The following is a 15,054-nucleotide window of genomic DNA, read 5'->3' as shown; positions in this document are numbered from 1 at the left end:
CCTTGCCCTTTATGATGTGTGTTTACATGGGCGGAGGGATCCCTCTCCAGCTGACAGCCACACCGCGGCCGGCTCTTCTTTTTTTAAAGAGCCTAGCCGCACGCGGTGATTGGCCGCGGCCCGGGCCGCATCAGCCTCCGGGGGCGGGGCCCGGGCCGCATTGTCTTGTCTGGGGCCGGCTGGACGCCCCAGAGGCCGGACTTGGACAACCCCGGCCAGGAGGTGCCGCGGCCACGGCTCCCGGAGGGCTGGGAGCGAGGCCTGGGCGGGGCCAGGTCCAGGTTCCCGAGGGAAAGCGGGGCTGCAGCCCAGGCGGCCTGAGCGGAACCAAGCCCCGCTCCGAGTGCCACGTCTCCAGGAACCCCCTCCTTACTCTTGGACAACACTCCGCCCCCGCCCGGGCCTCCGTCCCCCCAACCACCTCCATTTGTCCATTTCTAGGGATCGCCATCGTCATCCCGCCAACTCAGCCCCTACACCTCATGCCCCCAGCCCCGCACCCCCCGATCTGCAGCTTTCGCCCCCAATTCGCCCGCCGGCTGATGAGGCGCTCCCTGCACTCCTTCCGGTCGCCGTGATGGGAAGACCACGCTCCTGGATCCCAAACTAAGGGAATGACTTTCTCCTCCCTCCCGGTCCTCCAGCGGCATAGCCCCGAGACCGAGCCACGGAACGAGGGGGGCAGGTCCGGCTCCCTAGCGGCCGGGGAGGGGGCGGCGGCGGCGCAGCACGTAGCGCACGTGTAGGACCCGCTCCCCACCCCCTCGCGCCCCCTCGTGCCGCCTCGGAAGACTTTGCAGGGCTCCCGGTGTCGCCCGCACTCTTCCCTTCCTTCCGCCCTGACTTAGGATCTGTGCCCCCGCCTTGCGCCGCGTCCCTTCTTTTTCCCAGCACTGTTGATCGCCAGTTCAATGCCAGCATCTCAACTCACCACCTCTGCTGCCCTGGAATATTTGGTGTTAGCTATCCCATGAGGAAACCCAAAAACCATGGGATTTGTCTCCCTGAATTATTTTGTGTATTCCCACAACGTCTTGTTATCCTTTCACTCCATACTTATTCCTCGGTGTTTGTCTTTTTTCCGCCAGTGTCCCTGCCTCTCCACCTATCCCCACCCCACCCTGATGGTAAGCCGCTAGAGGGAAAGAAGTATAATCTCTGTCTCTAGCACCAGGCACGTGGTAGACGCTTCACAAGTATTTGTTGAAACCGAGGGGAAATGGCCTTGAGTTTGTGTGGCTCCACTTGGCTGAGGATGGAGCTTTGGGCTGGACAAGGAGAAGAATGTGCTTGCCCACACGAGGCAGAAAGGAATCTCACAACAGATCGGAGGTAGGGTGGTGGGAGAGCCCACACAGTGGGTGAACGCCACAACTGAGATAAACCCGTCCTCTCCCATCTGGAACCAGCGCCCCCTCCTCCTCTGCGCTCATCCTCAGTTGGACTAGTCTCTTCTGTGAGACTTATGTCTTCCCTGTTCTAATCCACCCAGGGCTGCAGCTCACATCACTGGGCTTCTGTGTCTTGGGAAGCTAGGTCTGGGTGTTGGGGAGGTAACTAAATGTGTCTTCTCTTCACCATCTCCTCTTCCTACCTCCCCCCTCCTCGCATCACCCTCCTCTCCCCACACCACCACCCACGCACACAGTGCTGGGAATGGAACCCAGGGCTTCCAGTGAGCTCTACCAGAGCTACACACTCAGCCCCTTCTTCAGTCCTACAATCTCTTCTCTGCTGACTCAGCCCTACTGAGATCCAGGGTAACTGCACTGTCAGTCCTCAGCTTTGGTTTACCTGGGTGTGGGGCCCAAAGGGCTAGACCCTCGCATGGGTCAGGCACTGGCAAGTTCCCACGGTGCTGCCAGCCCTGTTCATAGGGGTTGGGAGGGGCAGGGTAACCCACACCAGGCTTCAGGGCGTGTTTCTTCCCATTCCGGTTGGGCCACTTTAGAGACCTGGGAGTCCCAAGGAGCAATCCTGTGTGGGCTACTGAGAGGGGTTGAGAGGGAACCCCCTGGTCTCTGTTCATCCTGTGGTTACCACCAGCACCCCTAACTCAGGTTTCTGGGCTGAGAGGCCCTTCTCAGCACACTCTATGGGCTTGGACAGCTGGAATGTTTGGAATTCCCTATATCTGGGATGGAAGTCTTTAACCGGATGGAACCAGCTGCAACAGTATGTCAGAACTTTACAGAGCACCACCGCATCTAACATGCCCCGTTTGAAATTCCACATCCAAACAAATCACACTGAGTGTCCAGCACAGGATCTGACATACTAATGTTAAATGCTAGTTCCTTTTTTCTCTTCCCAAGCACAAAGGGGTGATAGTGTGAAGGACTGGACATACTTGTCTACTTGTCTACATTCTGTCTTTTCTCCAACCTTTGCCTGACCTGATGTGAATAGGACAAGGCCACCAGCCAGAAGTAACTCACAGTCTACTAGGCACATCAGCCCTGTGAAGTAGGAGGCATTGTCGTTTTTCAGATGGAGAAATTGAGACTCAGAAAGGCTAATCAGCCCAAATCACATAGATAATAACAGCAGAGCTGGGACTAGAATGGCAATCGTCGTGCCTGCCTTTGATCCTCCCGGAACACCAGGCTGACTTCTCAAAGCTGAGGAGAGGACTAGAGGCCCCACCTCAGATCTACCAGCGGCCCCTTTACCTGACAACATTCATCCACTGACTCCCCTCTAGGGCTAGTGGCTTTAAACTTTGCAGTCTCCAGTGGTTTTGTTTACATAGTAACAGCAACAAAAATGTCACAAAACAATGCTTACCCTGTACAGTGATGTACCTATATGCTGGTTGAACCCAAATTGATTCTGTAACTCACAATGGATTGTAACTCTGAGTTTGAAAAATACTGTTCTGAGGTTAGTTTTTTCCTGCTGCTTGGGCAACTTTCAAGAAGATCGACACAGAGGGAAGACCACATGAACATACTGAAAGATCATCCCCAAACCAAGGGAAGAATCCTGGGTTGGGGGGTGAGAGTCATGTTGACAACATGACCTTGGATTTTCTAGCCTCCAGAATTGTGAGAAAATAAATTTCTATTGGTAAACCAATTCCTTAAGATGTCTCTCTCTGTCTCATATATCTATATGTACATGTATGATAAAGGTTACACATTCACAGTCCCTATTGGCGTTTGTTCCATGTTCCAATGCTCTATAAATCCCTGATGAATTACAAACAGTGAGTCTTCCCTACCAATACCCATTTAATCCTGTATTTCAGCCCCTTTCCCTCCCGTGTCCTAAGTCCCCAAAACATGGTCTACATTATATACAGAATCGACAATTATATCTTAGCTCTTCTGTTTGTGTTTCACTATTTCTAATTCACTTGTCTACATTCTGTCTTTTCTCCAACCTTTGCCTGTAGCCATCAAATCCAGGGGCCACTTTGTGTTTCATCTTTTTAGCACTTTATGCCAAACAGGTGCTAAGCATAAGACAAGAATCTAGTATAGAGTCTTCAGGTTTTCCAAGACCTGACATAGAACAGCTTAAAAACGCAAATGCAGCAGGGCGCTGGTGGCTCAAGTCTGTAATCCTAGCTACTCAGGAGGGAGGGATCAGGAGGATGGAAGTTTGAATCCAGCCGGGGCAAATAGTTCATGAGACTGTATCTCAAAAACGCATCACAAAAAAGGTGGAGTGTCTCAAGGTGTAGGCCCTGAGTTCAAACCCCAGTACCGCCAAAAAACAAACAAACCAAAAACAAAAAAACAGCCTCAAGTGCCTACAGGGGCCAGACAAGTAAATGAGTGAAGTCAGCCAGAGGAGTCTATGGAGAGGAGAGAATGCATGTCCAAGGGTACAGCGAGTTCCCTTTTTTTCAGGAGGAGCCAATTACTTAGGCTGTTACATAAGCTCTCCCAACTTTTAGATGTTCAGTCTTTGATCATGTTTTTCAAACACAGTGTATGGACCAATCAATGGTCAGACTGTGTGCTGTGTGGAGCCTCCCTCGGCACCTGCCAGGAGAGGCCAGCAGGATGAACCCCTGCTCCTCAGGAGGCATGAGGGTTGCTAAGGGAGCATCAGCTGAGCCACCCAGGGGAAAAGTGCTGAAGTGGAGGTACTCTTCTCCGTCCCTGCCCCGTGGATCCGGTTCAGGTTTAGAGGAACACTCTGACTTCCAGCTAAATCAGAGGCCACACCCAGAACGTACAGTGTCAAAACACTGTGGCCGGGCACCAGTGAATCATGCCTGTAATCCTAGCTACTTGGAAGGCTGAGATCGGGAGGATTGAGGTTCCAGGAGAGCCCAGGCAAATAGTTTGAGAGACCTCCATCTCCAAAATGACCAGAGCAGTCAGGTGCTGGTGGCTCATGCCTGTAATCCTAGCTATTCAGGAGGCAGAAATCAGGAAGATCGGGGTTTGAAGCCAGCCTGGGTAAATAGTTCTCGAGACCCTATCTTGAAAAATACTTATCACAAAAAGGGTTGGTGGAGTGGCTCAAGGTGAAGGCCCTGATTTTAAGCCCCAGCACCACAAAAATAAATAAATAACCAGAGCAAAAATGGACCGGAGGTGTGGCTCAAGCAGTAGAGTGACTGCTTTGCAAATTTGAAGCCCTGAATTCCAACCCAGTCCTAAAAAAAAATAAAGCACTGTATGGCAGATGGCCTGCCCCTAACTGCAGTGTCGATGAGGACGCTGGGGAGGTATCAGACCTTTTAAATTTGTTTTTTCCTGCCCCTCGTTTTTTTTTTGTTTTGTTTTGTTTTGCTTCCTCCAAATCCCTCAAGAAGTGGGAATGCGATGGTCATATACAGAAAGGCTCTGAGAGTGTTGTGGTGGTGTGCATCTGTGAGAGAATCCAAACGTACAATTCAAGTGGGGCAGGGGGAAGTAGCACAAACAATGTATACACACGTAAGTAAATGCAAAAACAATAAAATAAAAGAAGAAATAGAAAAGAGGAAAAGAAGAGAGTCATACAGACTAAAAAACAAAAGTACAATTTGAGTGGGGGTTTTGGGATAGGGGAGATAGACCTCACAAACATGAGAGGAAGGAAGGTGGTGGTGAAAGTGGTGAAGAATGGTGGTAGGGGTTTATTCCCCAGACAATTTTTATTGTTAGTGTACAAAGTGAATTCAAGTGCATACTTTTTTCCTTAAAAGCAACTGAGGCCAATAGGAGAAGGGGACCAGGAACTAGAGAAAAGGTGAGATAAAAAAGAATTAACCTAGAAGGTAACACACACGCACAGGAAATCAACGTGAGTCAACTCCCTGTATAGCTATCCTTATCTCAACCAGCAAAAACCCTGGTTCCTTCCTATTATGGCTTATACTCTCTCTTCAACAAAATTAGAAATAAGGGCAAAATAGTTTCTGCTGGGTATTGAGGGGGTGGGGGGGAGGGAGGGGGCGGAGTGGGTGGTAAGGGGGGGGTAGGGGCAGGGGGGAGAAATGACCCAAGCCTTGTATGCACATATGAATAATAAAAAAATTTTTTTGATTTTTTCACCAATAAAAGAAAATGGTGGTTATTCTTCACATAGAAGAGCTAGCATTTACTGAGGCTTGCTATCTGCCAGGAATATTTGTACAGGTAATTTTTTTAATCCTTTAAAGAACTCTTGGGAAGCCAGACACCTGTGGCTCATGTCTGTAATCTTAGTTACGTGGGAGGCTGAGATGGGGAGGCTCTCAGTTTGAGGCCAGCCAGGTCAAATAGTTCTCTAGACCCCACCTCCAAAATAACCAGAGCAAAATGAACTGGAAGTGTGGCTCAAGTGATAAAATGCCTGCTTTGCAAGCACTAAAGCCCTAAATTCAAGCCTCAGCCCCACTCCTTCCCCTGCAAAAAAAAAAAAAAAAAATGGCACCCAGCCTTACTGAAAGTTTAAGTGGAAACTTCTACCATATTATTAAGATGAAAATTTATTATTCTCATAACTGGGATAATTTTCTGACAAATATTTACCAAAACTAAAATTCTTTGAACCATTCACATTGCCTCGCTAGTTATCATGACTTTCTATCTGAATCCTTTCCATCTCTTTTTGAATTTTTTACTTTGTATGTATAGTATGCATGCCTATACACTTTATATATCGAGGGCGGCCCATTTATAAATTAAGAGTACATTGTATTCACTTAGGCTGGCCTTAAGTGGATTATTTTGTATAGAAATATTTGGGGGAGCTGGGTGTGGGTGGCTCACGCCTGTAATCCCAGCTACTCAGGAGGCAGAAATCAGGAGAATCGTGGTTCAAAGCCAGCCTGGGCAAATAGTTCTCAAGACCCTATCTTGAAAAAACCCACTACAAAAAAGGGCTGGTGGAATGGCTCAAGGTATAGACCCTGAGTTCAAACCCCAGTACCCCCCCAAAAAAGAAGGAAGGATTGAAAGAAAGAGAGACAGAGAGAGAGAGAGAGAGAAGGAAGGAAGAAAGGAAGAAAGGAAAGAAAGAAAGAAAAAGAAAGAAAGAAAGAAAGAAAGAAAGAAAGAAAGAAAGAAAGAAAGAAAGAAAGAGCTTGGTATGTCCAAAGGACACCCTCCTCAAGCAACACAAGGCCTCTGAGGCTGGAAAGAGAAGGGAGAAGTCAAACAGACTGACAATCCCATGGGCCCTTGCAGGCCATGGTCAGGGCTTTGGATGTCATTCTACTTGTAGTGGGAAGCTATTGGAGAATGGTAGAAGGAAAGGACATCATTTGATCTCTAATTTTCAAAGGTCTCTCTGACGGCCATGTGGAGGACAGACTGCAGGAGAACAAGGCGGAGATGAGAGGCCCAGGAGAAGGTGGTTGCAAGAGTTAAGGCAGAGCCATTGTGCTCTGGATGAAATGTGGAGGAAATGGTAAGAAGACTAAGTTAAATGTGTAGTGCAAGGAGAGAGGCTTCAAAGATGGCTACTGGCCTTTCTTTCCCCAGTCACTGGGTAAGTGGTGGTACTGTTTACTGAGAGGGAAAGCTAGGGGAAAAAATGACTTGGGAGGTAGGGGGAGTCTATATTTCTATTCTGTTCCTGTCAAATTTGAGATGTGTCTTATTCATCCAAATGGAGATGTTGAAAAGTCAGATAACCTGGAGCTCAGGGTGGGTCCAGATAGGAGTCAGGACTGGAGATAAGATGTGGGAGTTATCACACACATGCGCACACGCACACACACACACACACACACACACACATGTCTACACTGTCATGTATATGGGACTTGGGTAAAATCACCCAGGGACAGTATATAGGAAAAGAGAGCAAAGCACAGAGCCTTGGGACACTGATGGGCTGGGAAGAGGATGAGCCAGGAAAGGAAGCTGGGAAGGAATGGTCAGTGTGGTAAGAGTGGTGTCAGAGAAGAAAAGGGCTCCAGCGGGAAGCAGTGATCAACAGGGTCAAAGCCAAAGGCGCTGAGTAGGGTGAATGAGGGTGTGAAGTGGGCCGGACAATAAAGTCATTTTCAGGGGCTTTTGCTTGACAGAGTTGCTGGACAGAACTTGAAATGTGAATGCAGGGAGGCATTTTGCTTTTTTCCTTTTTTCCACTGGGTGATAATAGATTTGCTTTCCATAATGATGGAAATGGTCTAGTAGAGAGGGAGAAGGGATCATTCTGAAGAGAAAGAGGAGAAAGGCAAGGGAGAAGAACTTGAGAAGGTTGAGAGGGAGTGGCAAAAGGGACCCACATGGATCTCAGTGGGAGCAGCAGAAGGGAAGGAGAGGATGAGGCAGAGGTACAAGGAAGCCAGGATGCAGTGGGGGTGGCATTGGCTGTTCTTGGATCTACTTTCTATTAAAACATACTAGGCTTTAGGGTGAATGATGATTCTAGCTACTGGTTGTAAAGCACGCACCTATCAAACACATACCTCTGATGCTAGGAGCGTGGTGGCTAGGACACAGGAACATGACAGAGGGGACAGAGCTCAAGGGGAGGAAACTGGAGACCTCACATTACTGTGCCTGGCCTTATCTATTCATTACTTCTTTTTTCTTTCTTTCTTTCTTTTTTATTTATTTTGGTGGTACTGGGGTTTGAACTCCAGGCCTTCACCTTGAGCCACTCTGCCAGCCCTTTTTTGTGATAAGTTTTTTTAAAGATAGGGTCTCATGGAACTATTTGCCCAGGCTGGCTTCGAACTGTGACCCTTCTGATCTCTGCCTCCTAAGTAACTAGGATTACAAGTGTGAGCCACCAGCATCTGGCTTGTTCGTTATCTCTTGAGTGACTGATCCTCAGACCCTCTTCTCCTACCTCTTCTAGAAGCCTGTCAAATTGCTGAATGAAAGCAGGCCTTCTGTGTGACAGTGACACAGGAGGGACAGAAGGGACACAGCTGTGTCTGCGATGGTGAAGCTCTTAAACTGCATCTGTAAAGCCTTTCATTCTGTGTATCCATCCATGCATTTATGGTCTAGAGAAGTCTATTTCTCTTACATAGAGATTTGCACCTAAAGCACCTGAATGACATGAAAGATTTGCTTAAGGAGGCCAGGCAAGAAAAGTTTAATCTGTAAAACCTTATTACCATGCATAAACATTATTTTTTATCATTCTTTTTTGGTGGGACTGTGGTTTGCACTGGGGTCTTTGCACTTACAAAGCACCTCTCTACTGCTTGAGTCATACTTGCAGTCCATTTTGCTTTGGTTATTTGGAGATGGGGGTCTTGTGAACTATTTGCCCTGTCTGGCCTCAAACTGAGATCCTCCCAATCTCAGCCTCCCAAGTAGGTAGGACTACAGGAGTGAACCACTGTTGCCGGGCCTTTTTAATGACATACATATATGTGTGTGTGTGTGTGTATACATATATGCTACACACATTAGCACTACCAAACTTCTGACATGAAAGACATCCCTGAAAATAGAAGAGATGGAGTGGCCTCCCGAGCACAGAAATCACTGGCTACAACCTCTTTCTGTTTGTGTACTGAGCATGAAGGGAAAGAATGGAGCAAGTGCAAGGCCTTTCCTCTGAGAATCTAGGAACAATCAGAGAATCACATTCTGTCTTGTGAAAAGACACTCATGGAGGAAGAGGGCTGCACACAAGCACTTTTAAGGCTGAGCCAGCCTGGATTCCAACAACACAACACTCATGAAAAGAGTGTTTTACTGAACAATAAATCAGAGTCTGTGAATAAGTTAAAGACTATAATAAATTAAGGATATCTTCTACCTAAACAGCAAGAAAGTATCGGGCGTGGCGGCTCATGCCTATAATCCCAGCTAGATGAGGTAGAAGGACTGCAATCCAAGGCAAAGCAGGGCAAAAAGCATGAAACTTTATCTGAAAAATAACTAAAGCAAAAAGGCCTGGGGGCATGGCTCAAGTGGTAGAGTGCCTCCCTGGCAAGCACTGGGCCTGAGTTCAAATCCCACTACTGCCAAAAATAAAAAGCAAGAAAGACACCAATTTGGCATAAAACTTATCACTTTAATTTTAGCTATGTTAATAGTTTGACGTTTTTGTGTTTTGTATTGGGTATATTTGAGATAGGGTCTCGTGAACTATTTGCCTGGGGCTGGCTTAGAACCAGGATACTCCTGATCTCTGCTAGGATTACAGGCATGAGTCATGGGCACCCGGCTTGACTTTTGTTTTTAAAAGTGGGATAGGGCACAATGACAGTCTTTTTTCTAAGACAAACTGGCCACATTACTACAGCCCCAGCCACCCTCATCATTTTGAGGAGGAGAAACTCTGGGAAAGTTGACTCTCTAAACAGACCTGTGAAGCAAGGGCAGCAGATGTCATCATGTGGGGGGAACAGATGATTTTGGATGAGGGAGAATTTTAAAAGTGGACATCTGAAAGGGCATGAGAAACAACAGGCTTCTCAGAGAAATAACAGGCCTTTTGCTACAACAGAATGCAGCTGCAAGATGTGGGTGGTGGACCCCAAGGCCAGGACAAGCTAACCAGATCTTCTCAGAATGTTCTGTTTGATAAGGAGGGGGTCCACCAGGTGGCCAGGTTCGGCAGGAAGTTGACTAGGCGCCAACCACTCACTATTCAAGATAGAATAGTTGGACCTAAGCCAGGCAGAAGTCTATATCACTACTTAGACTCCTCCTATTCTATGACTTAGCTTTCCATAAGCAACTCCCATACTGGGAGTTTGCTGTCTTTTCAACAAACCTTGTGCTTGCTTTTCTCTTAACTGGTAGTCCAGCGTCTTCAATCACTGACTTGCCAGGACACAAACTTGGGATCAGCGATCCAGTATCAATCACAGAAGAGGTGACCTTCCTTCTTTAGGCAGGGCATAGGCTATATTCCATCAAGTTCCTAGATCAGATAAAAGGGTGCATTTGGACATAAGTTAACAGCGATCATGATGGAGAATAGACTATTGTGGGGGAGAATGAGGGTCAGAAGAGAGGTTCTGGGAAGGGAAAGTGCTACATGTTGACTCACTGACTTTTTTTTTTTTTTTGAGACAGGATCTTGATTATGTAGCCCAGGCTGGACTTGAACTCACGATCTTCCTGTCTCAGCCTCCTGAGTGCTGAGATTACAGGTGTGTTGACATCTTACTATAGGAACAGTATCCTGACGCAGAAACCATGCAGCGTTTGCCAGGCACTGCTTTGTAACCTCAATGGGCATCAAATTCATGTGGCCTATCACAAGTTTCCTCAAGGAAACTGAAGATGGCCAAAATATGGTGACTATTAAAGGCCAGGTAGCAACCCTTGCTCTAGGTTGGGAATTGGTGGTGTAGGGTGAGAATGATAAGGACAGGCAGATTTCTTAAAGCACCTGGGCTTTCCCTCTTTCTGTACTTTCCCATCTAAGAACAGGAAGCTCTAAGGGAAATTGGGGTATGGACCTGGACCAATTAGTCCACAAAGAAGCTGCATTTAGCCAGTGAGGTGGTACATATCTATAATCCCAGCACTCAGGAGGTGGAGGTAGGAAAATGACAAGTTCTAGGCCAGCCTCAGATACATAGTGAATTTAAGGCTACCCTGAGCTACCTAGCAAAACCTGTTTCAAAAAAAATAATAAAAAACTTAGAAAGAAGTTGAATTGTTCATATTTTCTAAGGTAAGGGAGATAATGAATCTCAATTGACCCCCTGGATCCATTGGCCAATCAATGGTTATCCTGAGAATGTGTTAGGCTTACTCTTGGGAAAGTGACTCACTCTACCTCTTTCCCTGGAGCTTATGGGAAGCCACCAGGAGACAAATGCTATTCTTTTATGAAAGGAGGGACATATTTTGGCTTTCTCAATGCTCCAGGAGGCCAGTTACAAGATGGCAGACCATCACCTTCAAATATTTGGAAAAAAACAAAAGAGAAGAAAGAGTGACAATGAGAAGGAAGGATGGACTATGCCAGAGAAAGTAGGGCATCAAGAGAGGTAAGCTAGCTAGGAAGAAGAAAAGGGAAGGAAAAAAGACAGAACTATGACCAGGAATATCTGAATCTGGCAGACAATTCTCTGCCCTTTTGGTAAGATATTTGCACACCAGGGGTATGAGGAAGAAGGAGGGAAAGATAAAGTTAGTTGTTACAAGAAGGTAGAATCAGCCAGGTGTGGTGGCATACACCTGTAATCCTAGCACTTGGGAGGCAGATGTGGGAGGATTCAGAGTTTGAGGCCAGACTGAGTTTCATAATGAGCACCCTGGGCTACATAGTGAGACTGTGTCTTTAAAAAGAAGGTGAGTGCTCGCTTCGGCAGCACATATACTAAAATTGGAACGATACAGAGAAGATTAGCATGGCACCTGTGCAAGGATGACACGCAAATTCGTGAAGCATTCCATAATAAATAAATAAATAAATAAAAAGAAGGTGAAATCAATATGTTAATTGCATATTAAAAACATCTTTGGACATTATTATATTTACTTTTATCTGCAAGACTGTGCATGTTCATATTGGATAAACAGGGAGCGTGACTCTCCTTAGTTTATGTAACTTAATATTTGAGTCTGCAATTCTGATTGAGATCTTAGGAATGGGTGATTATGTAGCTTTACATCATTTAAATGAAAAGGAAAGAAATTAAGTGAAGTATTAAAAAGAAAGGAGTTGTGGTTCAGATTGTCCGCATGCATGTTTAGGTAGAGGAATTTAAAGAATACGTAAATAAAACGCTTAACCAGAAAGAAGGTGGTGGAATTGCTGGAGTCGTTATAAGAAGGTGCAGTCACTGGATTGGAGACCATTTGGGTGGGAAGGGGGTGTTAGGGTCACATAGTCCATCTCCCTCAGCTTTGTGGATTTCAAACTAAACTCAGGAGTAAAGGGACTTGCTCAAGATTCAGTTAGTGACAGAACTGGGGCAAAAACCTTGATCTCCTGGGCTAGGGATATAGCTCAGTGGTAGAGAACCTGCTTAATGTGTGTGAAATCCCAGGTTTGATCCCCAGCACCGCAAAAACAAAAGCCTTTGGGCTCCTGACTTCTAGGGAAAGTCCTTTTGCTAATATACCTTCTTCAAAGGAGACCTGTAGAAAGATGAGCTGCGTAAAAACAAACAGAACTGTAATAATAATAGCTAACATTTGTTGAGCACTTAAACCACATGCCTCAAGATTTGAGGTTCAAAGACTCAGAGGAACCCACAGAGACTTAGCACCTCCTAGCCTAGTATTCTCATCTCTAGTGTGTGCACAGACACCTGGTGATGTTGTTCAAATATAGATTCTGAAGAAGGGGTTGAGATTCTGTATATCTGCTAAGCTTGTACATGAGGCTTCAGAGGCTGGATTGAGGACCACACTGAGTAGCAAGTAAACATCCCCTCTGCCAAAAGAAAGAATAGATGGGAAAAAGGAGAGAGGGGAGAGGAGGTCCTAAATAGCAGCCCCACCCTTAATGTATTTGGGGTGTTTTTCCTTTTTTTTTTTTTTTTTTTGTGAGACAAGGTCTCACCACATAGTCCAGGCTGGCCTCAAACTAGTCATCCCCCTGCCTCAGCACTGAGATTTCTGGGTTGTGCCACCACGCCCAGCTCCCCCAATCCTTTTAACAACCTTCACTACCACTGTCTGCTGACAACTGTCCCTATTCTCTTCTTAGCATGGCTGACAGTGGGAATCTCCAAAGTGTCTTGACTGAAGTGACCACTTGAACACATCGGTTTCTCTGTGCTATGCTTCCTCTATGGTTGAGAAGAAATGGCTCATAGTGGTCTGCCTGGCAGATTGTTTTTGGTGGTAGTGGTACTGGGGATTGAAACCCTAGATCCTTGCGTGTGCTGGGTGAATGCTTTACCACTGGAGCCATGCCCAGAGCCAAACCTGGCAGATCATGACTTTCACCTGGTTCAGAGAAACCACTGCCCATATTTCAGGCCTCTACAATGCACAGCTCTTTGCAGGAAGTTGGTATAGATCCACACTCCATCCAATGTCTACCCTACTGTGCATGGCACCCAGACGAGACCTATCATGGTGAGTTCTATTCCAAGCAGAGCACAGATCATGCTTTTCTCATGAACTTTGTCACAAAGCTCTCTACTCATTTCCCATTAATAGATGGCAATGTCTTTTGTGCCCCCAACCTTGTCACCCACATTCTTTCAAAGGTGACCACCATGAAGCCCAATCCACAGATACCACTGGAGTTCTCTAACATGGACTTCTTGCCAAAGTCTTCCACAGCAGGGCCCTTCCTTCCACTTCTGACCCATTTTTCCTCCTCTTCTTCCCCAAGAAGAAATCCATTGACAGTTGGTGGTCCTCCATTTCCATCCTTTCCTGGTCCAGGAAGACCTAATTGTCTACAGACTGTTCCACTTCCATCATGGGCTGTCCCATTCCATCTTTGATGACAAAGAGGTCACACTTGTGTTGGGGAAGAACCCTTATCGTCCTGACGCTCTCCCTGGAGCTGTTTTCATGAAGGTTTCTGATGTTCATTTCCCCTGGAAGGCTTACACTCTGCATGGGTCATTCTCTTGGACACACAATGTTAGTGTACAGAACTACTTGAAAATGACTTTGAACCACTCAGTGAGCCTGAGAAGAATGAAAGTCCATCATGAATGGACAGTACACCTCAGCAAAGGGTCAGGTGGAGCTGGGCTACGACCCAAGGGGATGCCTCAATACTGTACCAGCTTTGCCCTGCTGTGTTGCCTTGGGCAAGGGCAGATGGATCAAGAGATATTTGTGAAAAGCACGGGAACCATGTGAGCTGTGTGAGGCTGGTGGTTAAAGCTAACCAGGTCGGCAGTCTCATGATTAGCTCCATCAACCTCTGGGAAGAAAATGCCACAAAAGGAAAAAGCTGATCAAAAGGAAAAGTTTTATCATTTAGTTAATGATAAAACTAGAATTGTGAAGCCATTTTATTTTAGCCTGTATGAGTGATATAGGGGAGATAAAAAGGAATGAAAGGCAGAGGGTACCATTCTTTTGGTGCCACCAAGATATTAGGAGACTTAATCCTTTTCCCTCTTAAAGGAAATGAAGAACTATAGTAAGATCTCTTTTGCTGGGGGCACATGGAGCTTAGTCTAATTTGGGGAAAGGTCATGGTCACACTCAAAATCTTTCGTTACATTCTTGGGATGCCTGATTTAGCTCAAATATGGGGTGGGGGTGTGTACATGTACTTATATGTTCACACATAGAGGTGGGGTGAGATATAACGTGGTAAGAGGAGGGTGAGTAAGGAAATCATGGGGAGTCTTTTTAAGTGCTGGGGTTTGAACTTGGGTCCTCACATGTGCTAGGCAAGTACTCCACTGTTGAGCTCCACCCCTACCCCATGGGGAGTCTTTAGAATTGACATCACAAGAAGCCAAGAAAGGCTCTCTTTTTTTGAGGATCTTGCTATGTAGCCCAGGCTGGCGTCAAACTTATGATCTTCCTCCTCACCTGAGTGCTGGGATTACAGATGTGCACCACCATACTAGCACTGACAAACCCTCCATGTACAATATGTAAATATTTCTGTGAAACAGGTTACCTGGATTCCACCTAGGTAGCACAGATTGCTACAACCTAGATCCTGCCTGAGGTCAAGATCTCCTGCTGCATTACCTCCAGCAACCACAGGTAAAGCATGACCAGGAGGCTCCCTCCAGCTGAGGGAGGTGGCTTC

At 46.5% G+C, this 15,054-nt stretch overlaps 1 non-coding gene across 1 annotated transcript; it reads left to right on the top strand.

Annotated features, from left to right (window-relative positions):
* Nucleotides 1–11,661: 11,661 nt before the first annotated feature.
* On the top strand, nucleotides 11,662–11,768 carry LOC141414264 (U6 spliceosomal RNA). The gene has a single exon (XR_012439326.1). It is a non-coding gene; the product is annotated as a U6 spliceosomal RNA (small nuclear RNA).
* Nucleotides 11,769–15,054: the final 3,286 nt, after the last annotated feature.

Source organism: Castor canadensis, chromosome 11 (genome assembly GCF_047511655.1).
Source record: "Castor canadensis chromosome 11, mCasCan1.hap1v2, whole genome shotgun sequence".
Taxonomy (NCBI): Eukaryota; Metazoa; Chordata; class Mammalia; order Rodentia; family Castoridae; genus Castor; species Castor canadensis.
Note: the sequence above shows the minus strand (reverse complement) of the source record. Positions and strands in the feature narration are given on the sequence as shown.